At 35.8% G+C, this 26,469-nt stretch overlaps 1 long non-coding RNA gene across 2 annotated transcripts; it reads right to left on the bottom strand.

The window, feature by feature from the left end:
* Positions 1 to 25,019, bottom strand: LOC125499653 (uncharacterized). Of its 2 annotated transcripts, XR_007276641.2 has the most exons (3): positions 24,305 to 25,019; positions 24,019 to 24,183; positions 1 to 126 (listed from the first exon to the last, which is right to left on the bottom strand). It is a non-coding gene; the product is annotated as an uncharacterized LOC125499653 (long non-coding RNA). The 2 variants fall into 2 exon arrangements; XR_007276640.2 differs by lacking the exon at positions 1 to 126 and having other exon boundaries at positions 23,796 to 24,183.
* Positions 25,020 to 26,469: the final 1,450 nt, after the last annotated feature.

Here is a 26,469-nt window from a genome sequence, read left to right on the forward strand (position 1 = left end):
TAGCTTAAGCATAGCTAATGTTACGTAATTTAGTGATCATAAACTTGGATTACATAACCGTCATAGTCGCATGAATTAAAGCAATTTAATTCTCACTGCTACGTCATACCATCTTCGTATGCATACCTAAAACAGAAAAATAAAACGTCATGAGCCGAGGCTCAATAACATACTACTCTAACAACGTAAATTCATTTCAATTCATTTTATTTGCAAACAGGGAGAAGTGAATATAGTAAAACCATTTCATAAACATACACTTTGAATCAGGAATTTAAAAGTCATTTTCATTAATATAATCTCCATTATCACATTTCATTATCAGAAAACTTTCTATGGTTACTTAGCAAGTACAACAGAAGGCATATCCACCGAGGACATAAGTCCCCCATCAGAAGGTGACATATAATGTCATAGATCATAACATAAGGCAAAGCCACCGAGGATATTCATCTCCCATCAGAAGGTGGCATATAATGCAGTAGTCGCATAAGGCAAATCCAGCGAGGATATGCATCCCCCATTAGAAGGTGGCATATAATGCTAGGCAAAGCCACCGAGGACATTGTCCCCCCATCAGAAGGTGGTATATAATGTCATAATCATAACAGAAGGCAAAGTCACCAAGGATATTCATCCCGCATCATAAGGTGGCATATAATGCCAGACAAAGCCACCAAGGACATTGTCCCCAATCAGAAGGTGACATATAATGTCATAATGCAGGTACCACCGAGGACGTTCTCCCCCATCAGAAGGTGACATATGATGCCATAATCATAACAGAAGGCAAAGCCACCGAGAATATTCATCCCCCATCAGAAGATGGCATATAATGCCAGACAAAGCCACTGAGGAGGTGGTCCCCCATCAGAAGGTGACATATAATGTCATAATGCGGGTACCACCGAGGATGTTGTCCTCCATCAGAAGGTGGCGTTGTCGGTAGATAACAGAACGACACGTGCACGGCCCAGAGAACATAGTACTGCCATTCACCATCTTTCACTTTCATTTATCATGTTTCGTTTCTTTTGCGTAATTTTCAGAAATCATAATAAAGTCATTTCATAACGTCATCAAATCATTTATGTAGCCAAACATTTCATATCCCGCACACCATATAAAACATAGCATAAACATTATATAAAAGCACCATAAAACGTAGTTGGAAGGGGAGTGCGGTTGTTAGCAGTAGACGTTATCTGAAATCATGCTTAACAATCTTGATCATAGGGAGAGGCTTTATCTTCCTTTTTAATCTAATCAAATCAGGGATTAATAAAAGACTTATTAATATTTTATTCGAAATTATGAGTTTGCTGATCCATTTCCATCATGTATCCATTTTAGGAGGTGTGTAGGAGTTTTATATAGACGACATCTTACTATAACGATTTCGTATTTTATAATTTCAAAACGTTATAATTTTGGTAACCTTTAATTCAAAACTTCATTCTATTAGTCATAGGCCATTAATCTTATGTGTTGAACCCTAGTTTTGATGATGACAAAGGAACAAAGATGCAAACTAAGTATTGGCGGACTAACAAGTTGTTTAAGTGAGTGAATTTCATGGTATCAATGAAAGGAACAAAGAGAATGCTAAGTCAAGGAACAAATCAAGTTTGAATTTTGAAGACTAAGTGAAGATGTTTCTATATTTGGTACTGGAGCAGCATTGGAGCAAGAAGACTAAAGCGGGGCTTTTTGTTTCTAGTTCCATTGTAAAGGAACGAGTGAGAATGGTAAGGAACTATGTCAATTTAGAATGAGAATGATCGTTTGTTCCTTTGCAAGGAATAGACGAACTCGCGCTGAACTTATAACGTTAAAAGAACTAAGAATTAAAAGGAACTAGACTTAGGATGAAGCATTACAACGGTACATTTATGTCAGTTGAGTAAATTATGCCTAGAACCGTTTTATTTAAGGAAAAATCTGATTTTAAAGAAAAGATATTATTTTTCCAAAGATAATAAAAATTCTTTTCAGTTTTTATGGAAATATTTTAAAGATAATATTTTTAGTAAAAAGATTTATTTCGGTTTTATTAATTAAAATGTTCTTAATTAAATCATATTTTTGAATTAATGCTCAAAGTGATTGCTAAAATTAAGGAGAAATAACTTAATTCTCTCCCAAATTAAACAATGATCATGGAGATCATGGGATGATTGAGGAACGTGTTCTTCCGGGTAAAGAACATCATGGGATAATGGTTCAAACCACTAATACATGTTTTAATCCCACGTTCTAAGTTATTACCACTATAAATACTAATGTATAATGAAGTTCCATTAAGTGTGTCTGACTAAGTGATTTAGTGAGTTTAACTAAGTAAAGTGTCAGTGATGAAGTATTACATAATCTCACTATCTTTTTTTCTCTCTCCCCTCTCTCCTCTCTACTTTCAAAAACCCTAGCCTCCATTGTTGATTTTTAAGGGGCTTCCATCGGTTTTTACCGTTGGAAAGCCCCCACCTTTGCTTTTTTACTTGTTTTTAGGTTTCCAATAACGATTTCTCCCTCGAAAGACAGGGTTTTCGATCTCCTTCGTAAGAAAAGGTTTTTTGATCTCCTTCGAAAGACAAGGTTTTTCGACCTCCTTCGAAAGACAGGGTTTTTCTCCTCTTTTAGAGGGGGAATTTCTACAGGTTACAATCCGGGATACTAGATCTAATAGATTGCCGTGAAATTATTTTGGGTGAGAATATATGCGGGATCACAAAGGTTATCAATTTTTCGAATATGGTCAGATGAATCCGACGGAAATCATCCTCACGACTACAAGGGATCGTTAGATTGTCTCTCCAACAAGGCTGTATTTTCCAGCGATATAAGCGGGAGATGTTCCACATTGCAAGATTTGTTTGACGATCGTAGTTTTTATGAAGGAAATTTTTGTTTGATTCAACTTATGTATTTGTTTGATTCGATTGCTTATGTAGATGTCGTATGACTTTTTATTAATGAATTAATTTTACTATTCAAAAAAAAAAAAAGTAAAGTGTCAGTGCCTTCATTCTCTCACAAAAGCCATTTGTTCTTTGCCTTCTTACTCTAATTCCACTAAGTGTATTTGATTAATTGTATTTTTGGTTTTTGGGGTAAGGGGACATTGAGTGAAGTTTTGTAAGAGAAAAGGTTTGAGTAAAGCAAGATAAAGTGAGAGAACTCCAAGTGAAGTTGAGAGGAACAACTGTTAAGGGAACAGTTGTTCAGGAACTTAAGTTTAGGAACTCAAGCACTAGTAGAATAATTGCTTATTGCTGCGGTGTTACCTATATGCAGCAATAAATCACGTAAAAAGAAAAGATAAAATATAAAATAAAGATATTGCTGCGGTTTTGGCCAAAAACCGCAGAAATATGATATCAATAGCAAAATTTTTTAAAAAAAGTTGACTATTTGACTAGATATATTGCTGCGGTTTTTGGCCAAAACCGCAACAATATATTAAAAAATTAATTTTTTAATATATTGCTGCGGTTTATACCAACAACCGCAGCAATATTATTAAAAAGTATTAAGAAAAATTAAGGTTTCACTCACTTAAGGCTTGTACGCCTCTCAAATCTCAATCCCGCCTCTCTCAAGTCTCATCCTTTTCATTCCTTTCTTTCTCTCTCCTCAAGCACGCCTCTCTCACCGTCATTCTCTTTTCTCCGGTCGTCTCTCATCTCGATCCTCTCTCCTCCAGTCGTCTCTCATCTCAATCCGCTCTCCTCCGGTCGTCTCTCATCTTGATCCTCTCTCCTCCGGTCTCGCCTCCCTCATCTTGTCTCTCGTCCGGTTTCGATCGCCTCCTCATCTCCTATCTCTCATCTCCTTTTTCGCCTCTGTCATAGCTTTGTCGGAACCCACAAAGAGGGTCGCAGCAAGAACCACGAAGAGGGTAGCCATCTAATTCGCCATCTCGTCAAATCTCGACAAATTACCGTCGTTTAACAACGAATTCATCGATGAATCCATGAATCCATTCGCCATCTCCAGTCGCCATCTCCAACGAATTCATTGACAGTAATTTGACGAACCCAGTCGAAGAAATCAAACGACAGGGAAGCATCCGATTAATTTTGTTTCTGCTTTTGTAATTGTAATTATCATGTATGATGTTTGGATGGTGTGAATTTTTTTTTTTTTTTCATTTTTCAGTCGAATATGTTGAATTTTTTTAGTCGAACCCAGATCTGACGAATTCGGTCCAATATGTTGAATTTTATTTGTTGAATTTTTTTTTCATTTTTTGGAGATGAATCCGTTTTTGTTTTTTTATATATGTTAAATTTTGTTTTTTTGTTCGAATAAGCAATTCTTTTACATTTATGTTGTATTATTTCATTCTATATTTTTATCTTTAAAATTTGAAGGCAAAATGATTTTTTTTTTTACCTATACTGGTATCTATTGCTACGGTTTTTGGTGAAGACCGCAGCAATACGTTGAATTTTTTCAATTAAAAAAAACACATATTGCTGCGGTTTTGGCTAGAAACCACAGCAATATATGGACCTATTGCTGCAGTTTTAAACCGCAGCAATTTAATTATTGCCTATTGCTGCGCGGTCAAAACCGCAGCAATAGGCCACTTTTTGACCGTAGCAACAAGCATTTATTCTACTAGTGAATGTGTGGCTCGTGAGTAGAATTAGGTTGTAACAAAGTTGTTTGCCTAATTAGTGAAAGAGTTGAGTTTGAAATCCCTAGTGGTCGAGGTTGTTTCGTCTTGTTGGGTCCAAGAAGTTTTTCCTCTTAAAAATCTCTTGTGTTCCTTTAGCTTGTTTATTTGTTTATGTTTAAAATTCCGCAAAAAATTACGTTTATTTCTACACATACAATTCACCCCCCCAATTGTATTGTTCCTAGTGAAATAACAATTGGTATCAGAGCTAGAACTCACAAAAGATAGGAAACCCTATTGAGAAAAAGATCCAAGGAGCAATGAATACCACCGAGAAACTTGAGGAAGGTTACTCCACGCAAAGGCCTCCCATGTTCAATGGGAAGTTCTATTCCTACTGGAAGAATCGAATGCAGATATTCATCAAAGCTGAAATCTACCAGGCATGGAGAGTCGTTGAAGTTGGTGATTTCGAGGTCACAACTACTAATGACAAAAATGAGGTAATTCTAAAACCCTTCTCTGAATATGACAAAGCCGATTTCAAAAAAATGGAACTAAATGGCATGGTTGTTAAATTGTTCCCTCAAACACGCTATTGGAGTTTGAATTAAGGGCCTTATCTTCAGTTGATGGTTAAGTGCCTGTTTGTAACTAAATTTTTGGGGTTCAAAAGGTAGATTCTACTGATGAATTTAACCAAAGTTGAATGAACAAGAAAGGTTAATGTTAGGCTTTGTGATGTTTCTCAAATTTACAGACATAGTTAGAACCATGTTTTATTTGTAACCCTGAATTGTCGCTCTGCAACTTCATCACTCAATCAATCGGAAGCTACCGTGTGTACACGATTTTTCGTTTTTCGCATTCCTCGATCCTAATCTTGGATCTCATTTTTGTTTTTGTTCGAATGTTCCTAATTTTTGTCATGAATTTTGGATCTCATTTTTGTTTTTGATTTTTTTGAGAACATTGATTTTTTTTTTTTGGAATGTCGTTTTGTTTTTGTTTTTGTTTTTGTTTTTAGAATATCAATTATCTAGTTTTAGTGTGTGGTTGTAATTTAATTTTTTATACGCATGTGTATTTTATTGTATATTTATTTTATCAGAATTTGCATATTTCATTTTTATTTCTATGTAATTCATATATATATATATATATATATATATAATATATATATATATATATATATATATACAAGTATAAACTATAATGGTGGGTTTTATATATTCGTAGATTATGTTTTAATTGTGTCTTATTTTCGCCTCTCCTTAGTCCTCACTTCCCGCCTCTAATGGGGGATTTTTTTTAATAATAATCTGAGAGGGGTTTACTGATCCGGTCAAACATCAAAATCTATAACTATGCTTGAATCTATGTGTCAGCAGGGTAACTTCTTAGGTAAAACTATTGGGAATTTTTAGAAGATTTAGTTGATAAGACATTGTAATGGGAGACCACTAGATAGTAGTAGCCTTCTTGCTAAGATTTCTAGTGCTAAAAGTGGCTCGTTCAATGTTTCAGATATCTTGAGTCTAGGCTAACTTTGTTAGAAAATAAGTTAAAAGGCTTATCAATCCCACAATCCCAAGCTCATTAAATTACATATTTTTCCTGCATTCATTGCCATTTCTTAGATCATATTTATAATGCTTTTCTATAAATTGCTCCATAAAAAGTCATACTAATGTAGATTAAGCTAATATTGCCTTCAACCGACCTAGGAATGACCCATACTATAATACCTATAATTCAAGTTGGCGTAATCACTCTAACTTCTCTTGGAGTCAAGGTCAACACTTGGGAGGTTCTAGTAGTCAAGTTGGAAATTTTACTAACAATTCAATACCTCAACTTTTATGTTTCCAAATCAGGATTTTCAAGGTAGTCCAAGGCCACCAATTTCTCAAACACAATCTCCTCCTGGATATTGAGAAACTGATAAAAAGATAAGTAGCTTAGAAAGGACTCTTAAAATATTGACTGACATTGTTGCTCAGTTGGTTTATCAGAACATAGAGAAATGAACATTCCCTAGTCAACCTGAAATTAATACTAGGAATGTGAACTCTAATGCACAAGTTCAAATGTTAATTTGAAAGGAGTCAATGTTATGCTTTCTTCATAGTCATATAAACAAGTTGATAATCACATATGTGACATATATGATGATATTCTTAATCCTCTTTCTTATACTTCTATAACTAGTTCGTCATCCATAACTAGTGAGAAAAAAGAGTAACAATGAACCTGCCAGTGATAATTCACAAGAATCTAGTGAAAAAGAGGCTAATGAAACTGATAAAAACAAGTTTGTACCTACTGTTAATGACCAGAATTACAAGCATGAAGCACCTTTTTCTTATAGGTTCACTACAAAGAAAGATGAAGGTCAATTTGAAAATATATGGGAAACATTTTCACAATTTAAAATTAATATCCCTCTTCTTGATGCCATTAATCAAATGTCACCTTTCACCAAATTCCTAAAAGAATTATGCACCACAAAGAGAGCAACTGACGTACCTAAGAAAGCATTCTTAGCTTCTAATATGAGTTCTACCATTTCTAATTAAATTCTAGTGAAGTATAAATACCTTGGTTGCCCTACTATTTCAATTATTATAGGCGACAAGACCATTCATAGAGCACTCTTAGACTTGGGCGCTAGTGTGAACCTGCTTCCACTTGCCGTTTACGAGCAACTTGGCTTAGGTGAAGTGGAATCCACTAAGGTAATCCTTGAATAAGCTAATAGATCCGTTAAGGTACCTAAGGGAGTGGTGGAAGATATTCTAATTAGGGTAGGTGAATTTATTTTTCCTGTAGATTTGGTTGTTCTTGAAACTAAATACATCCTAATCTGAAAATCAAATTCCAGTCATCTTAAGACGACCTTTCCTAGCTACTTCTAATGCATTGATTAGTTGTTGTAATGGTATGATGAAAATCTCTTTTGGAAACATGACAGTAGATCTGAACATATTTAATCTCTATAAACAACCATAAGATGAAGAGTATTATGATACAATTAATTGGTTAGATTCATATCCCACTAGTAGTATAGATGGTGGTGAACCTGCATACACTGAGTATTCTGATTTAGACCTTGAAATTGTTTGGTTGCTGGTTCTACTTAATATGAAAGTTCTGTTTTGTCTTCTCTACCTGCTGTCCCTGAGTCTACCCCTTCCTTAGAGCTTAAACCCCTTCTCGAGTCTTTGAAATATGCATTCCCAGGACCAGATAAGACCTATGCAGTCATCATTGCGTCTGATTTAGATGATTTTGAACGAGACTTAACTAATGAAAATGCTTAAAAAGTATAAGAATGATATAGGATGGAGTCTTAGTGCTATAAAAAGGGACTAGTTCTTCTTTTATTTAGCATAGGATACATCTTGAGGAAAATGCTAAAGTCCATAGAGACCATCAAACACGTTTTAATTCTACATTACATGAAGTAGTAAAGAAAGAAGTAATTAAGTGGTTGGATCACGGAATATATATCCAATTTCTGATAGTGAGTGGGTGACTCCTATACAAGTCCTCTCTGAAAAGACTTGTATCATTGTGGTTAAGAATGATAAAAATGAGTTAGTTCCTATGAGAGTCCAATTTGGTTGGCGAGTTTGCTCGAGAGGCTAGTTGGACATAGCTACTATTACTTTCTTGACGGGTATTCTAGTTACACTCAAGTGTCTATTGCTCCCGAAGACCAAGATTAGACTACATTTAATTTACTTGTCCTTTTGGCACATACGTTTAGAAAAATGCCTTTTGGTTTATGTAATGCGCCTACAACTTTTCAGCGATGTATGATCTCTGTATTTTCTAGTAGGTTGAGCAATGTATTGAAATATTCATGGATGATTTTTCTATTTTTGGTATTTTAGTTGAAAATCGCTTAGCTAATTTATCTAAGGTCTTGGAAAGATGTATTGAGAAATATATAGTTCTCAACTGGGAGAAATGCCGCTTTGTGGTTAAGAAAGGTTAAGAAAGGTGTAGTGCTTGGTCATATTGTTTCAAATGATGGCATAGAAGTTGACAAAGCCAGGATTGATTTGATTTCCAACTTGTTGCCTCCCTCTTCTGTTAAAGATGTTCCGTCATTCTTAGGCCATGTAGGGTTTTATAGGTGATTTTATACAAGACTTTAGTAAGATTTCTAAACCCTTGTCTCAGTTACTAGCTAAGGATGTTCCTTTTAATTTTCTTGCTGAATATTTAGAAGCTTTTAACAAGCTGAAAAGTGCATTAACTTCTTCTCCTATTCTTCATCCTCCTAGTTGGGGTGAACCCTTTGAGCTTATGTGCGATGCATATGATTATGCAATAGGTGTTGTGTTATTAGGAAAACGAGTTGATAAGAAACCTCATGTAATATATTATGCTAGTCACACTTTAAATGAGGCACAACTTAATAAAGTAACTGAAAGGGAGTTTCTTGCTATTGTCTTTTCTTTTGAAAAGTTAAGATCATATTTGATTGGTTCTAATGTTATTGTTTATAGTGATCATGCTGCCATAAGACATCTTCTTAAGGAAAAAAGATGCTAAACCTATACTACTTAGGTGGATATTGCTTTTAAAAGAATTTAATTGTGAAATTAGAGATAGAAAAGGTTATGAGAACCGTGTAGCAGATCATTTCTCTCAGATACTTGTCAAGCAAAGTGAGACTCCTATTTCTGAGTATTTTCCTAACAAGCAACTATTTATGGTGGAAGCTGAACCATGCTATGCCGACATAGTTAATTATTTCATGAGCAGAGAGTTGCAAGCCCATTAGAATAAGCATGATAAATCTTTCGTTCTGTTATATGTGAAGTATTTTATTTAGGATGATTCTTAAATATTGCCCTGATCAGATTATTAGGAGATGTTTCCCTGATTCTAAAATTAAGAATGTTCTTTCTTTTTACCATGCATGATGAAGCTTGTAGGGGGCATTAGCTGAAGCGGCAAATAAACAGATTCTTTCAGTGGTAAGAAAACAACTACTAAAGATCTTCAATCGAGTCTATATACTATATTTTAAGATGCTCATGTTTATTGCAAAAAGTGTTTTAGGTATCAACAATAAGAAAAGATAACTATATGAGATATGATGCCTTTAACTCCAATCATTGTTGTCAAAGTGTTTGATATTTGGGGTATAGGCTTTATGGCCCTTTGCCCTCGTCATTTAGTAATAAATACATCCTTCTTGTTGTAGATTATGTATCAAAATGGGTCAAGCCTATAGATACTAGGAGTAATGGAAGCCAGGTGGGACTAGTAGAATAATTGCTTATTTTTGTATCACGTAAAAAGAAAAGGAAAAATATAAAATAACCATATTGCTGCGGTATCGGCCGAAAACCGCAGCATTATGGTTAAAACGGAATTTTTTTGAATTTTTTTTACTATTTGACCAAACATATTGTTGCGGTTTCCGCCGTAATAGGCCACTTAATGACCGCGACAATAAGTATTTATTCTACTAGTGTGGTTGTGAGATTCCTTAGGGTCAATATTTTTGCTACATTTGGTATGACTAGAGCTGTAATTAGTGATCGCGGTACTCACTTTACGAACTGCAATTTTGAGACATTATTGAAAAAATATTCGATTGTTCATAGGCTAGCTACTACATATCACCCTCAAACTAGCAGTCAAGTTGAGGTTTCAAATAGGCAAATCAAACAGATTTTAGAGAAAATAGTGCATAAAAATCAGAAGGATTGGTTTGATAAACTTATTGATGCATCATGGCGTATAGACAGCTTACAAGACCCCATTAGGTATGTCTCCTTATATAGTAGTGTATGGTAAAGCCTACCACTTTCCCACAGAATTAGAATATCGCGCATTATGGGCTATTAAATAGCTTAACACTGATTTAAATACTGCTAGTGATGTGAGAAAATTACAAATAAATGTGTTAGAAGAGATTAGAGGAGAAGCTTACGAAAACTCTAGATTACACAAGGAAAGAGCGAAATTGATTCATGATAAGCATATTAATCGAAAAAACTTTTTTGTAGATCAGAAGGTTTTGCTTTATGGCTCCAAGCTACATATTTTCCAAAGTTAAGATCTCACTGGAGTCGACCATATATTATACTTGAGTATTTCCTCAGGGTGAAGTAGAGATCGAGAATCCTAATGTAGGGTTGCGTTTCAGAGTGAACGAACAGAGGCTTAAACAATATCGTGAGTTGCTAGAAGAGAATATGGAAGAAAACGTAGAGTGTTTGCTAGTATATGAACCTAAGTATGATGATTAATTGAGCATATGCAAGCTTCTTGGATGTACCTCAGCATCCAACCCGGGTAAATTCTTTATATGCTTTAAGTTTCTTTAATTTATTTCGTTATACTACAATAAATGAAGTCTATGAGTACTTCCTGTATTTCCATTTATTTGTTTTTTTAATCCTTACACTAACTTACACTGAGGCCAACGTAAGAAATAGTGGGGGGAGGGGGGGAGTGGCTACTATTTACCAATATTTGAAATTTTTACTTGCTATGATTGGAAATGCTTGAAGATGAAAATATTTGCACATTTTTGTGAACTAACTAGTAAGATAGTTGACGATATACTCTAACTTAACAAAAAAAATTCATAAATTTGGTATTCTTAAGATATCAATCTAAAGAAAAAAAATGCTTTTGAAGTTATGAACATGAAGACTTTATCTCTAGCAACTCCTAAACGTACCTTACTAATGTTATGCTTATATATAAACTAGCACACTATCTTTATTGGCTTAGAAGCGGGGTATGGAGGAAAGCCTTTTATAATTTAATCTACTTAAATAATACCTTTACTTTCATTGGTGACTTGTTGAGTTCCCTGTTTTGAGTTTTGAGTGATGACAAACCACATTGAACTATTATATTGCATGCATGTTTCTGTTTACATGTGTAGGTGCCAAAGTACGAGTTCAATGGATAGAAAGATGAAGCTTGTGAAGCCAAGTCTTGAAGAATTGCATGAAGACCAAGATCATGTTGTAGCATTTAGGTCTTAGATGCAATGTAAGTGGTATAAAGGTTTTGATGCACTATAAAGGTTTGAAACTAGAGAGATGAGTTAGTTGTGGATGACAAGAAACCTCGATTACTTGTCATACACAACTACATCTAAACTTGGTTGATTGGGACAGTCTGGGAACAGATCTGAACCAGTCCTCTAGGGTTTATTATATGATATTATACTGATTTTATTTGATATCAAATAAAATCAGTGAGTATATTTTCCTTGGAATAATTTCCATACTTCCGAGGAAAATATACTCTCATAATATCATGTAGCATTTACTTACCAAAGGGTTATTTAAGGAGTTCTGCTAGCACACGAACGGGGGGGTTTCAGAATACTCTAAGAAAAAGCATTCTCTCTCTCAAGCTCTCAAACCTAGCATAAACCTTAATACCACATAGATCTTAAACTACTCTCATTCTAAGCGTATTTAGGCTGTTTGTTTCTAAGAGAAAAACTGGTTGTATTTGAGCATTCTGTGAGTTGGTGGTTGGGTCGAACTTCATAGGTGGAAGTTGGGGAATCATCTTGTGCATAGGTGCATAAGTGATTGAGTGTAATTCTTTTGTTATTCTGAGTTGATTAATAAAAGAGTGAGTGAGTGAAGGACGTAGACTTATTAGAAGTCGAACCTCATTAAATCCTGGTGTTGTTTATTCATCGCTTTTATTTTCGCTGCTAGAGAACTGTTCCTTTACTGTTCTTACTATAATCGAAAAATCTACAACAATCGGACAAACACTCAATTCACCCCCCCCTCTTGAAAGGGTAACACCTAGAGAAGGAAGATATAATGACTACTCAAGAAATGACCAGTGGACCCAGAGGATCAAGGTTGCCAAAGTTCAATGGAACCAACTATCCTTGGTGGAAAAAATTGCATGAGAAATCTGATCATTGGCACAGACTATGAGTGCTAGATGATCATCAAGAATGGACCAAGGAAGGTGGCTAACAATTCAGATGGAACAAGAAGAAGGAGAGTGAGTACACTACTACAGATCTGAAGACTTCGAGAAGAATGCAAAGGCCATGTCACTACTTCAACAAGGTATTGCTGATAATGAGGTAAGCCGTATATTAGCATGCTCTACTGCTAAGGAAATATGGGAAACCTTAGAATTAGCCTATGAAGGCACTAGTGAAGTCAGGAGATCTAAAGTTGATATGCTTATGTCTAAATATGAAACTTTTATATGAACCGAGATGAAAATATAAGAGATATGTTTACTCGTTTCATGACAATTATCAATGAACTTAAATCTCTTGGAAAAGACTTTACTAATGAAGATTTGGTGAGAAAGATCTTGAGAAGTTTGACAGGTAAATGGCTGCCCAAGGTGACTGCTATTCAGGAGGCTAAGGATCTAACGAATTGTCCATGAACAACTTATTGGGTCATTAATGACTCATGAGATGTTGGTGGATTCAAAGGAGGAAAGACAACCAAAAGTCGTGGGTTAGCTTTGAAAGGTGAGGAAAATGATGAAGATCTCGATGAGATTGGCTCATGGCTAAGAGGTTTGAGAGGAGTCTTAGAACGCAGTTCAAGGGGAAGTCTTGGAAGAACGAGGGCAACTTGAAGAAGACCATTTCAGCACTGGTTGCTTCAAATGTGGAGAAACTGGACACATGATAAGGATTGTCCACATGGAAGAATGATAAAGGAGGACAGAGAGAGAAGAAAATGACTAAGAGGGCTATGCTAGCCGCCTGGGGTGATTCTGATTCAGGTGGTGAAAGCGGAAGATGAAGCCCTAATGTGTGTGACTGCACTGATTGGAGACATAGACCAAAGCAACCAGTTTAGGAAAAAAGGCACATGTTTCATGGCAGGAAGCAGCTCTTCCGACGAAGAACAGTAACTATTTATAATATGCAAGAACAAATGAGATATTGTGATAGAGATGAGTTACTAAGTTTTATTGATTCTGCTATTGAACAAAATGTTAAAGGTAATGCTTCTTATAAAGCTAACAAAAAGAAGTTGAGAGAGGTAACTCGAAACTTAGACCTAAGTGAAAGTCGTTCTGCTGAACTTGAACTTATTTACAGAACTGAAAGAAAAAATTTCAGAGCTTGAAATAAGTTTGGATCAGAAGATATTGAGCTTGAGATGCTAAGACCTCAATCAGTTTTTCAAAAATGCTTTTTATCAAAACAATGATAGAGGATTTAGTAAACTCAAGGAGGTGAAGTTGAAGGTATATTTTCGAGTTACTCAAACAGAAAAGCTTTACTTTAGAACATTCTGATTTAATTTTGGCTCATAATTATCTGATTGATGATGTGGAAGAATTGTTCAATGAGTATGTGGATTTGAAAGCTTCTTTTGCTAGCACAAGTGGTCCTAGTGTTAATGTTGAAGACTTAAGTTTGGAATAGGAAGGTAAGATATGTGATCTTCAATCCGAAATATACGAACTAAGAAAAGGCAAGAACATTGCGACCACTTCTGAATCAGATCCAGAACTGGTTTCAAAACTTAAGGATGAGCTTCATAAGGGAAAGTTGGATCTTACCATTGCTGCAGAATTTAATGAAGCTCAACTTAAGAAACTTGAAACCAAGGAACATGATTTGAGTGACTGCTTGAGACAGATGAACAGGTTGCTCGATACTCAGAGTATTTTAAACATTCTAACCTCACAATCTGGTAATTCTGAGAGGTTTGGATTAGGGTATTCTGGAACCAGTTCCCCACAGCCACCAAAGTTGGGAAGAGATGAGACTTGGATTTATGAATTCAAGAGAGGTAAGTACGTGTTTGCAAAGGACATGCACGTAGTTACCTACTGTGGTAAGAATGGTCATGTTATTAATACTTGTTGGACTAAGCAAAAACATGATAAAAGAAACCAGTCTCACGTTCACAATTCCCATTATCAGAAGGGTCACACACAATTGGTCTAACAATGGAAAACATGATAAAACAAAGAAGACCAATGTAAAACAAATATAGGTTAGAAAGGACAGAGTCAAACCAGTTTACAAGGACAAGGAACCCAAGAAAATCTGGGTTCCTAAAACTAAACCTTGATTTGTTCGTGCAGGTTAGAGTGAGAGCAAAGCCATACTGGTATTTGGACAGTGGTTGCTCGAGACACATGTCAGGAGATAAAAGTCAATTTCTCTCACTCGTAGCCTATGAAGGAGGAAGTGTCACCTTTGAAGACAATATCAAAGGTTTGATTAAAGGTATAGGTAAAGTTGGTACCACACTTTTTCAAGCTATTGATGATGTTTACTTTGTAGAAGGTTTGAAACATAACCTCTTGAGCATTTCTCAACTATGTGACAAAGGAAACCATGTTGAATTTGAAACCAATCTTTGTCATATAGTCAACACTGAAACAAGGGAACTGGTCTGCCAGGGATAAGAGACTTGGACATGTAAGTTTTTCTTTGCTCAATAAACTGAGATCTCAAGACTTGGTGACAGGTTTACCTAACATCAAGTTTGCTGCAGATCATATTTGTCATGAATGTGCTAAATGTAAACATGTCAATTCCTCTTTTCAGCCAAAGAAGTTTGTAAGAACAACTAGACCTTTCGAACTTGTACACATGAACTTGTGTGGGCCCATGCGTGTGCAAAGTCGAAATGGTCATAGTTATGTGTTTGTGTTAGTTGATGATTATTCTCGTTTCAATTGGACAATCTTTTTGAAGTTTAAAAATGAAACCTTTGAAGAATTTGAAATTCTGGTAAAACAGGTCCAAAACAAGATTAGTCATCAACTGGTCTCTATCCGGTCTGATCATGGTTTTGAATTTTACAATCTCAACTTCGTAACCTACTGTAATGATCATGTTGTATCTCACAATTTTTCAGCTCCTAGAACTCCACAACAAAATGGAGTGGTTGAAAGGAAAAATCGCACTCTAGAAGAAATGGCAAGAACAATGCTTTTAGAGAGTGGTCTTCCTCGAAACTTCTGGGCTGAGGCTGTGAGTACTGCGTGTTATATTTTGAATAGGGTAATGTTGAGACCGTTACTAAATAAAACACCTTATGAGCTCCTTAGGGGAAGAAAACCAAACATTGTACATTTACGTATTTTTGGTAGAGGTGATCAAACATGGCCCGGCCCGCTGGCCCGGCCCGGCCCGGCCCGTTTTTGGGCCGGGTTTGGGCAGAATTTTTCGGCCGCGGGCCGGGCCGGGCCCGGCCCGGTCATTTTTTTTTTGTTTTTGGGCGGGCTTTGGGCAAGCTAAAAACGACTTTTTAGTCTATTTTTTGGCCCGGCCCGTTTTGGCCCGCAAAAGCCCGCTAAGCCCGGCCCGAAATAGCGGGCTTTGGACACAAAATTCGGCCCGAATTTAGGCCCGGCCCGGCCCGGCCCGGCCAATGGGCAAATTTTTTTGGCCGCGGCCCGGCCCGAACCCGGCCCGGCCCGGCCCATGATCACCTCTAATTTTTGGGTGCAAATATTTTATACACAATGATGGTAAATCAAGTTTGGACAAGTTTGATCCTAGGAGTGATGAGGCTGTTTTCGTTGGATACTCTTCACACAGCAAGGCATACAGAGTTTTCGATAAAAGAACCTTGTGTATTGAAGAAAGTATCCATGTCTTGTCTGATGAGACTAACATGTTCAGCAAGCATGTGCAGGTTGAAGATGCTGATGAATTCGAAATTGGTATGCTGAGCTTTACAGGAGCTAAGGATGAAGAAGATGCTGAACCAGGCTCACCACACAACTCTCATAGAGAGGAAGAGTCTGGTCCAGCACAGAATCAGGTAGCTCAAGAGGTAAGGGAAGGAGATATACTTAGATGCTCAATCACATGAAGATGATGCAGATGAGACCACTATGGAAACTGGTTCACCTGCTCAAAACAACAAGAGACAGGGGGAACCAGTAGAAACAGGTTCAACATTAGAAGGCACAAATGCAAACTTTGATATGAACAAATCTTTTAAGTACAAGTCCTCTCACCCCACTGATCTAATCATTAGTGATATTAACAAGGGGGAGCAGACAAGGAACTCTATTTTGCAAAACTTTTGTGCATTCTATTCCTTCTTATCAAATGTTGAACCTACTGACTATAAGGTTGCTCTAACATATCCAGATTGGGTTCTAGCCATGCAAGATGAACTCAATCAGTTTGAGAGAAATCAAGTATGGCATCTTGAACCCAGGACGGAGAACATGTCTGTTATTGGAACTAAATGGGTGTTCAGGAACAAATTGGACGATTCAGGAATTATAGTCAGAAACAAAGCTAGGCTAGTGGTTCAAGGGTTTAATCAACAAGAAGGAATTGATTATGATGAAACCTCCAGGCTTGAAGCTATCAGGATATTAATTGCATTTGCTGCTCAAATGAACTTTAAACTCTTTCAAATGGACGTTAAGACAACCTTTCTTAATGGTTATTTGAAAGAAGATGTTTATGTAAAGCAACCCCCTGGTTTTGAGGATAGTGACTTGCCAAATCATGTTTTTAAACTCGACAAAGCTCTTTATGGTCTCAACAAGCTCCTAGAGCATTAGTATGAGAGACTTTCCAGTTTTCTTTTAGAAAATGGCTATAAGAGAGGATTAGTTGACAAGACACTATTCTTGAAAGAAAGGGGAACTGATCTGTTAGTGGTCCAAATATATGTTGATGATATTTTGTTCGGAGCTACTAACCCTGATTTGTGTAATGAGTTTGCAGATTTGATGAAGAGCGAATTTGAGATGAGTATGATGGGAGAACTTGGATTCTTCCTTGGGCTTCAAATCAAGCAAACCAAAGATGGAATCATGATCTATCAACAGAAATACCTCAAGGAGCTGCTGAAGAGGTATGGTCTGCAAGATAGCAAGTCCTATGAAACACCTATTCCAACTTCTACAAAATTGAGCCTTGATGAGAAGGGAAAGGATGTTTAGGGCAAGCTATACAGAGGTATGATTGGCTCATTGCTTCACTTAACAGCTAGTAGGCCAGATATAGTGTTTTCAGTAGGGTTGTGTGCGAGATTTCAAAGCAACCCTAAAGAATCTCACCTAAAGGCTGTTAAAAGGATTATGAGATATCTCAATGGTACTGATGATATGTGTTTGTGGTATCCAAAGGGCAGCAACATGAGCCTCATTGGATACACAGATGCTGACTTTGTTGGTTTTATTGTGGACAGGCGGAGTACTTCTGGAATGGCCCACTTCTTAGGTTCTTGTCTCATTTCATGGGGATCTAAGAAACAAAATTCTGTAGCCTTATCCACAGCTGAGTCTGAGTACATTGCTGCTGCTTTGTGCTGTGCTCAATACTTGTGGATAAAGTCACAACTAAAGGATTTTGGGGTCTGTTGCGGAAGTGTTCCTATTTTATGTGATAACACAAGTGCAATCAATATTTCGAAAAATCCTGTTCAGCATTCTAAAACCAAGCATAGTGAGATTAGGCATCATTTTCTAAGGGACAATGTTGAAAAAGGTAATGTTGAGTTGGAGTTTTGCAGGTCAGAAGATCAACTAGCTGACATATTTACAAAAGCTTTGAGCAAAGAAGTGTTCATCAGGCTTCGTACCTTGTTAGGTATGATTAAGATTAGACAATGAGCTCTTAGGTCTTGACTTGTCCCTTTGGCTAGTCAAATGATGTTAATTTGTGTATATATCTCTTTTTCTTTTGTACATTTTTCTTTTGCTTTTCAGGGCTTACAAAGTTCTTATGCGATGCTGAATTGATCATCTTAGTACTTGGGTACTTAAGCATAAGTCTCAAAAAAGGTAAGTTGGCACAGACCAGTTGCAGACCACTTGTGAACCAGATTCTTGAGGTGGTTATTCTCTGAATATTTTCAAATTTCAAATTTGGAAAATAAATGATGTGATGGTTGTAATTAAGGCAACTGCAGTTTGCGGGGTTGATTATTTTCTTGTCATCTTATATATATTCTTGCATGTGATCATACTTTCCTTATTTCTTTCTTACTCTCTTTGATCACATATTTTCCTGATATTCTTTTCCTTTCTTTGCTTATATTCTCTCGATCTAACCCTAATTCCTTTTCTACTTCCTTCTTTCTCGAATTCTTGAAACACAAATTGTTCAAGTTTTCTTTTCTTGTTCTTAAGTGCTCAAAACAGAGTGAATTCAGTCACATCATGTCAAAAAGGAGGAGTACTAGGTTGGTAGAAAAGGAGGTTGAAGAATCTCCAGAAATTGAAACTAAGAAAACAAAGGAAGTGGCTAAACTAGTGGAGAAATTAAAGAAGAAGGAAGGTGCTGATGTTGAGGGGGAAGTTACTAAGAAGGAGAGTGTTTAGGCTGTTGCTAGCAAGGGCACAAGGGTAAAGATGGTTGCTAGGAAGGGTGCTGAAACTTCCAAAGGCCAGGGGATTGAGCAGGAACCAAAACCAAACCAGTTCCCAGCTGACAAAAAGAGGAAGCTGCCTGCTATTGTTGCTGCAGAGGGTTCTAAACTCAAGAAAAGTAAGTTTATCACTCCCGAGTAGGGATGACAATCCAGTCCGAATCCGACCCTAGTCCGCTCCAATCTGAAGGAAAAAATCCGAGTTGACTCTGAAAAAAAAGTAATCCGACTCCGACGCCGTTTAAAAAATCCGACTCCGAGTCGGAGGAGGGTCGAAGTAGGATCTCATAAAATAATCCTCCGACTTTGAGTCAATCAGTCCTTTTTTCTTATTTATGTAATGTATTATTTATGTATAATCTGACTTCGATTTTTAAGCCAATTGTATTATATAGGATTTTCCCATAGAAAAAATAATTGTTAAAAATAATAGTAATAATTAGATTATTTGTACCATAAAGATTTTCATATGATGATTAGAATAAATTGTAATGATCAAATTATTGTATTATAGAAGACTATTCTATTGTAAAAAATTGGAAGAAAAATAAGTCGGATCAGGTTCGGAGTCGGATGTTCGGATTTTAAGTCGGATGTTCGGATTTTAAGTCGGATGTTCGGATTTTAAGTCGGATGTCCGGATTTTAAGTCGGGTCGGATCTCGGAGTCGGATGTTTGGATTTTCAAAGTCGGGTGTCGGAGTCGGAGTCGGACTCAGATTTAAAATCCGACTTTCTGTAGGGTCGGAGTCGGATTATGCATAATCCGGTCCAAGTCCGACTTGTTGCCAATCCTACTCCCGAGCCTTTGTATAATTTGAGGGATATGTCTATTCTGGTTGGTTTTTCTGTTGCAAAGAGTTGGGTTGATCAGAAATTCTTGCATAAGGTTAAGGAAGCTTTAGAATTTCAGAAATGGTCTATTTCGTTTGCAAAACAACTTGATGTGTTTATGCCCTTTGTTGAGGAATTTTATGAACACCTGCATACTAAGGACGATGGGTCCTACTTTGCTTTTGTTAACGGCACTCCCATTAATTTATCTGAGAAGATTTTGGCTGAAATTCTCAAAGTCCCAAACAATGGACTTGATGTGTCCTCAAGGGAGAACTGGCCCACAGTTTATAGGTTAAAAGGGCATGACATATGCAGGTGGTGTTCTGAAAATGAAGAATGAAGCAAAGGGTGATGCAGCTGGTGCAGGGACCAGTACGAAATCAGTTCAGGCCACTCATGCTTTGGTCAAGCAGTTGAGCGAGCAGAATCAGATGATGCAGAACATGATGAACATTGTTACTGAGTTGTGTTTTGCAGGAATCGTACAAGAGGGTTGAGGTTCGCCTTGACAGAGCTGACATTCAGTCAAGAAAGGATTCTGAAGAAAAGGAAGAGTCATCCCATGCGGCTGGTGATGAAGATGATGATGAACTGGTTTCTGAGGAGAAAGAAGAATAGGAGGAGGAAGAAAATGAAGAAGATGTTTCAGAGAATCTTGAGGAGGAAGAAGATGATGGGACTGAAAACGACTCTGGAGCTGATTGATTTCTTCTCTTTTTCTTCTTATTCTTTTTTGCTGCTAACCCCTCTCTTTTATTGAACTTTATATCTGGTTACCCCTCTTCCCAAATTACAACAATATTTGCTCTTATGTTGTTTGGTCTACTACTGGTCTGTAATAACTATTATTTAGGACTTGTCGCTTTTGGTGCTTTGTAGGAACAATGGTAGCATCAGCATCCCTAGTATGCTGTTTGAGCTGCCTATTTAGCATGAACTTCATATAATTGTTAGTTTAACTACTGGTTGTGTGTTGCTATTTGTTAATTTGTTTGTTTCCTTGATCTATTTTGATGATGCCAAAAGGGGGAAGCAGGTGTGAACTTCTGTGATCTTTTCCACCTAATCTTAGGGGGAAGCAGGTCTGGTGTTACAACCTGTGTGTGTTGCAGCAACTAGAGCAAGGCTGAGTGCCTTGTTAGAGGTGACAGACCAGAAGTGGTCTGGAAGTGAGTGTATTCAAAGCACTTTACTTCTTTTCACCCTAATGGCTTAGAAATAAGTTTGAACAACTACTGATGTTCTTCTTGCGAATGCATGTTTAAGTCTAAGAGCTCTGAGTCTAATTAGTATTTTCCTATGGTACTTAGAAACTCTTTCTTAAACTGCTGTTAGTTAGTTGTGAACTGGTGTACTTGTAAATGATGCTTAATCTGCAGGAACAGTACGAGACCAGTGCCTTGAGTTCTTATCGTAAGAATTCAAATTGTTTGAAAAAGTTCTCAAAACTAATGATATTATTTGTAGGGGGCACTTCAGGATTTGTCATCATCAAAAAGGGGGAATTTGTTGAGTTCCCTGTTTTGAGTTTTGAGTGATGACAAACCACATTGAACTATTATATTGCATGCATGTTTCTGTTTACATGTGTAGGTGCCAAAGTACGAGTTCAATGGATAGAAAGATGAAGCTTGTGAAGCCAAGTCTTGAAGAATTGCATGAAGACCAAGATCATGTTGTAGCATTTAGGTCTTAGATGCAATGTAAGTGGTATAAAGGTGTTGATGCACAATGAAGGTTTGAAACTAGAGAGATGAGTTAGTTGTGGATGACAAGAAACCTCGGTTACTTGTCATACACAACTACAAGTAAACTTGGTTGATTGGAACAGTCTGGGAATAGATCTGAACCAGTCCTCTAGGGTTTATTTCATGCATTCGTATTTTAGGAAAGTTTTCTTTCCGCGCAAAATTGATTTTCAAAATACACGGATGCATGGTTTGTTGTGTGAGCAATATTTCTTTAGTATGGTAAGTGTGTTATATGATATTATACTGATTTTATTTGATATCAAATAAAATCAGTGAGTATATTTTCCTTGGAATAATTTCCATACTTCCGAGGAAAATATACTCTCATAATATCATGTAACATTTACTTACCAAAGGCTTATTTAAGGAGTTCTGCTAGCACACAAACGGGGGGGCTTTTGCACGTATATTTTCAGAATACTCTAAGCAAAAGCATTATCTCTCTCTCAAGCTCTCAAACCTAGCATAAACCCTAATATTACATAGATCTTAAAGTACTCTCATTCTAAGCGTATTTAGGCTGTTTGTTTCTGAGAGAAAAACTGGTTGTATTTGAGCATTCTGTGAGTTCAGTTTGCTGGGGAAGTTGATCGGGGATCAACTTCATTTGACCCATCATAGTTAGTGGTTGGGTCGAACTTATATAGGTGGAAGTTAGGGAATCATCTTGTGCATAGGTGCATAAGTGATTGAGTGTAATTCTTTTGTTATTCTGAGTTGATTAATAAAAGAGTGAGTGAGTGAGTGGAGGACGTAGACTTATTAGAAGTCGAACCTCGTTAAATCCTGGTGTTGTTTATTCATCGCTTTTATTTCCGCTGCTAGAGAATTGTTCCTTTACTGTTCTTACTATAATCGAAAAATCTACAACATTCGGACAAACACTCAGTTCCCCCCCCCCCTCTTGAGTGTCACTTGCACTTCATGACTTTTTCATTGCTCTTGATTACTGGAGAATTACTTGGGTTTGGTAAAGAAATAAGAGAAAAATGGTTTAAAAACAATAATTCAAAAGCGGATTAGTAATCCCAAAAGGTGAGATGTCGAGCCATTGTAAAAAACAGAGTGATATTGATCAATTGTTCAAATAAAAGATCTTGGAAAAGCAAATTAAAAAGCCTGAAAGCAAAGTATCGATTACTCCTTTGAGAACAATGAGTGGCAAGTGTTATGTCATATGAAAAGGAACGATCCTTGTACGGGTCTAAGTGCTAATGTACAGGAAAGAAAGGGTGAATCAATTAGAACAGTAATCAAGTTGGACTAAAGTACCTCGTATTCAAATGTCAATGCACTTGCACTTGAGCACCTAGATTACTTATGAGATTAAACTATTTAATTCTCAAGATTGTTGGAGTATGAATGTTCTATTGTTATAAATGTTCTATTGTGTTCCTAGCATGCTAACCTAACATTATAATGCTTTTCAGGACTTACAAGTTAATATTTTTTTTTTTAAAAAAAAAATATTTTAGTCTACTATCATGCTTCTTAATTTCATCTCTTTTGAGGTTTGGTTAGTAACTAATATCTTGTTTTATGATACACTTGGTTTAATAATGTTATTTTGCTCGAGGTCGGCCAAACACTAAATGTGGAGTAGTTTAATTAGCTCATCATATTGCATATATTTTACCCCTATATGTTAGTTATCCGAATATATATATTTTTATCTAAATACGGGTTTTTCGGGTGACTTTTATTATTACGTATTTATTTCTTTTAGTTATTAATTATTTTCACCTATTGAGCTGTATTAGTTTTTATGTTATGATAATAGGTAATTAGTTCATGAAATAAGAAAGTATGGTCCCAAATAAACAACCCAAGTCAAAGATACAAAGAAATAAGAGCTCAAGCCCATTTAATAACACAAGTCAAATATACCAAGTAAGCTACAAGATAGCACTAAAGGGTTATAACTTTTGAAATTAGTATCATCTAAAAGATAAGAGAAATAAAGCAATACTCGGAGTTCAAATTTATTTCCTTTGATATCCTATCATTAGTTAGGATAAAATCTCCTCAATTCCACTCTAAAGAAAGGAGTATCGAACGAGAAACACATTCACACAAGCAATAGATTTACAGGGCCGTCTTAAATATTTTAGAGGCCCTGCTCTAATCTCAAAAATTGGGCACCTTATATTTAGAAAATTTTCATTTTCTTAATAAAAAAATCTATATTAAAAAAATTATCAAAATACAATTATATTCTTAAAAATTGAATCCACGAAAATTTAAACTACTTTATTAAACTGGTAAATAAAATCTCAATACAACTTAGAGCTATTATTAACCTCCTACAGAAAACAAGCTATTATTCTAATGCTTTTTGAAGCAAATTATAATACTACTTGTACTCTTATAGTACAAATAACATATACTGAAAATATAAAACTAAGCCACTAAGACACTATGTGAGTAATAGAATTATATGGTCATACCTGCTACGGTGCTGCCACTGTGCCGCATGCCACATCTAGTAGACTTTTTTATTTTTATTTTTGAGGGGAGCCACATCTAGTAGACTAGTACATCTGTACAGTAGTAATAGTACTAATCGTCTTCTTCCTTCAACAAGTTCATATGAAGCAAATGTCCATGAGTTACTGTAAGAAAATTCTAACCATTTCAAACCAAAAATTAAACACAAAAAATTGATTATTGATAAAAACAATCGAATACCTAGTGAATGATAATTAGTGTAGATATTTAAAATTTAGGATTTACCTGTCTCATACTTTTATGTCTCTGCTTTAATTTCTTCGAAGTTCGACGGTCGACCGCAAATTTCACGAATCTTCAGTTCTTCAGTTCGACCTCAACTTTCACGAATATTTAGAAACATAAGGTATTCAGTTCTTCACGAATTACGACTTCACGAATCTGGTTTCTTCTTCCTCCCAAATTTTCAGAAATCAAAAAATAACAAAATATTGAAGGTATGAATTTCAATTTCTTTTGTCTCAAAACTAATTGATAATTAATGAAAAAATATAAATGAGTTATAAATATATAAAGAGTAAAAAAAAAAGTTGTTAATTGAAGATTAAATGGATAAATCAGAATTGATATTTTCATAGGTAACGGTTAATAAGGAATGAGTTAGGGAATTTTGGGAAGTTGTTAAGAGAAATTGAGAAATTAAGAATTTAGAAGATTTTTAAAAGATAACCAATCTCTGAAAATTGGAAAGAGAAATTAAGGGAAGTTAGAGAAGAACGTGGTTTATTTCATGTTTGCAGTTTACACGCCGAGATTGAAGAAGGAAGACAGAGAACTGGAAGTTTTTTTTTTTTTTTTTTTTTTTTTTTTTTTTAAGCTGGGCTGCAATATTTGAGAATTGGGCCCTCAAATATTTGGGGTCCTGTGCTAATGGTCTGTTTGCACAGGCGATTGGCCGACCCTGTAGATTTAGGTTTAAATTTAAATGAGTCTGGTTTTTTTTTTTCTATTTGTCGGTGACAGTGGTGGAAATATAATTGGTCTAGTTCTTTGTAGTTCTTTGTTATCCAATTTAATTGCAAGATCTCTGTTATTTTCGTTCCTTTTCCTTGATTTCATATTCAATTATTCTGCTAAGTCCATATTTCCATTGCTTGATCTAATCTAATAGTAGTTAAATAATCTTATTGTGTGTTTTATTTCATGAATTTTCACTCTTTATATTGTTAGAACTGCTCTTTGAATTTGTTGAACCCTAGTTTTGATAATGACAAAGAAACAAAGGAACAAACTAAGTAGTGAACTAATGAATTATTTAAGTGTATGGTGTCTAAGGTATCAATGCAAGGAACTGAGAGAATACAAAGTCAATGAAGAAGTCAAGAGAGGATTTCAAAGGCTAAGTAAAGAAGTTTCTATGTTGATACTGGAGCAAGCATTGGATCAAGAATAATAGAAGCTAGGCGTTTTATTTTCTAGTTCCAATGTAAAGGAACAAAGAAAGAATGGTAAGGAACTGTGGCAGAATATTTGAGAATGAAGCGTTTGTTCCTCTGTAAGGAACAAACTCAGTGGCACTTAGTAAATATGTTAAAGGAACTGAACTAATATAAGGAACTAGACTTAGGCGTGTACTTAGTGTAACGGTTAAAAGATAATGGAGTAAGTCATGCCTAGATTATAGGAAATTAGTTATTTCTAATTTCAAATGATCAAATCAGTTTTATAAAAAGAAAATCTGTTTTGAAAAGATATTATTTTTCGGAAAATAAGAAAATAAATATCCGGTTGTTAGAAAGATTTTATTTCAAAGATATTATTTTCTTAAAGATTATGAAATTCAGATTTAAAGATAAAAAGAGTTTATAAAAACTGATTTTCGGATAATGTTGAAGGAACTCCTATTATTTAGGAGTAATGGCTGCATTTTATCCACGTTCATTTATAGTTCATGGGATCATGGGACATGATGTAATACGTGTTCCTTAGGGGAAGGAACATCATGGGTAAATGGATTAAAACGTGTACTCTAACATTACTCCCACGTTCTTCATGATTACCACTATAAATATAGAAGTCTAGATAAGTTCCAAAGTGTGTCTGACTAAGTAATTAAGTGAGTTTAACTTATTAAGTGTCAGTGCCTTCATTCTCTCATAATAGCCATTTGTTCTTTGCCTTCTTACTCTAATTCCACTAAGCTTATTTCGATCAATTGTATTTTGGTTTTTGGGGTAAGGGAACTTTGAGTGAAGTTCTGTAAGAGAAAGGCTTTGAGTGAAGCTTGTATGTTGAGAAACTTCGAGTGAAGTTGAGAGGAACTGCTGTTAAGGGAACAGTGGTTCAGGAACTTGAGTTTAGGAACTCAAGGTAGGGCTCGAGTTAGAATTAGGTTGTAACAGAGTTGTTTGGCCTAATTAGTGAAAGTGTTGAGTTTAAAATCCCTAGTG

Source organism: Beta vulgaris, chromosome 7 (genome assembly GCF_026745355.1).
Source record: "Beta vulgaris subsp. vulgaris cultivar EL10 chromosome 7, EL10.2, whole genome shotgun sequence".
Classification (NCBI taxonomy): Eukaryota; Viridiplantae; Streptophyta; class Magnoliopsida; order Caryophyllales; family Amaranthaceae; genus Beta; species Beta vulgaris.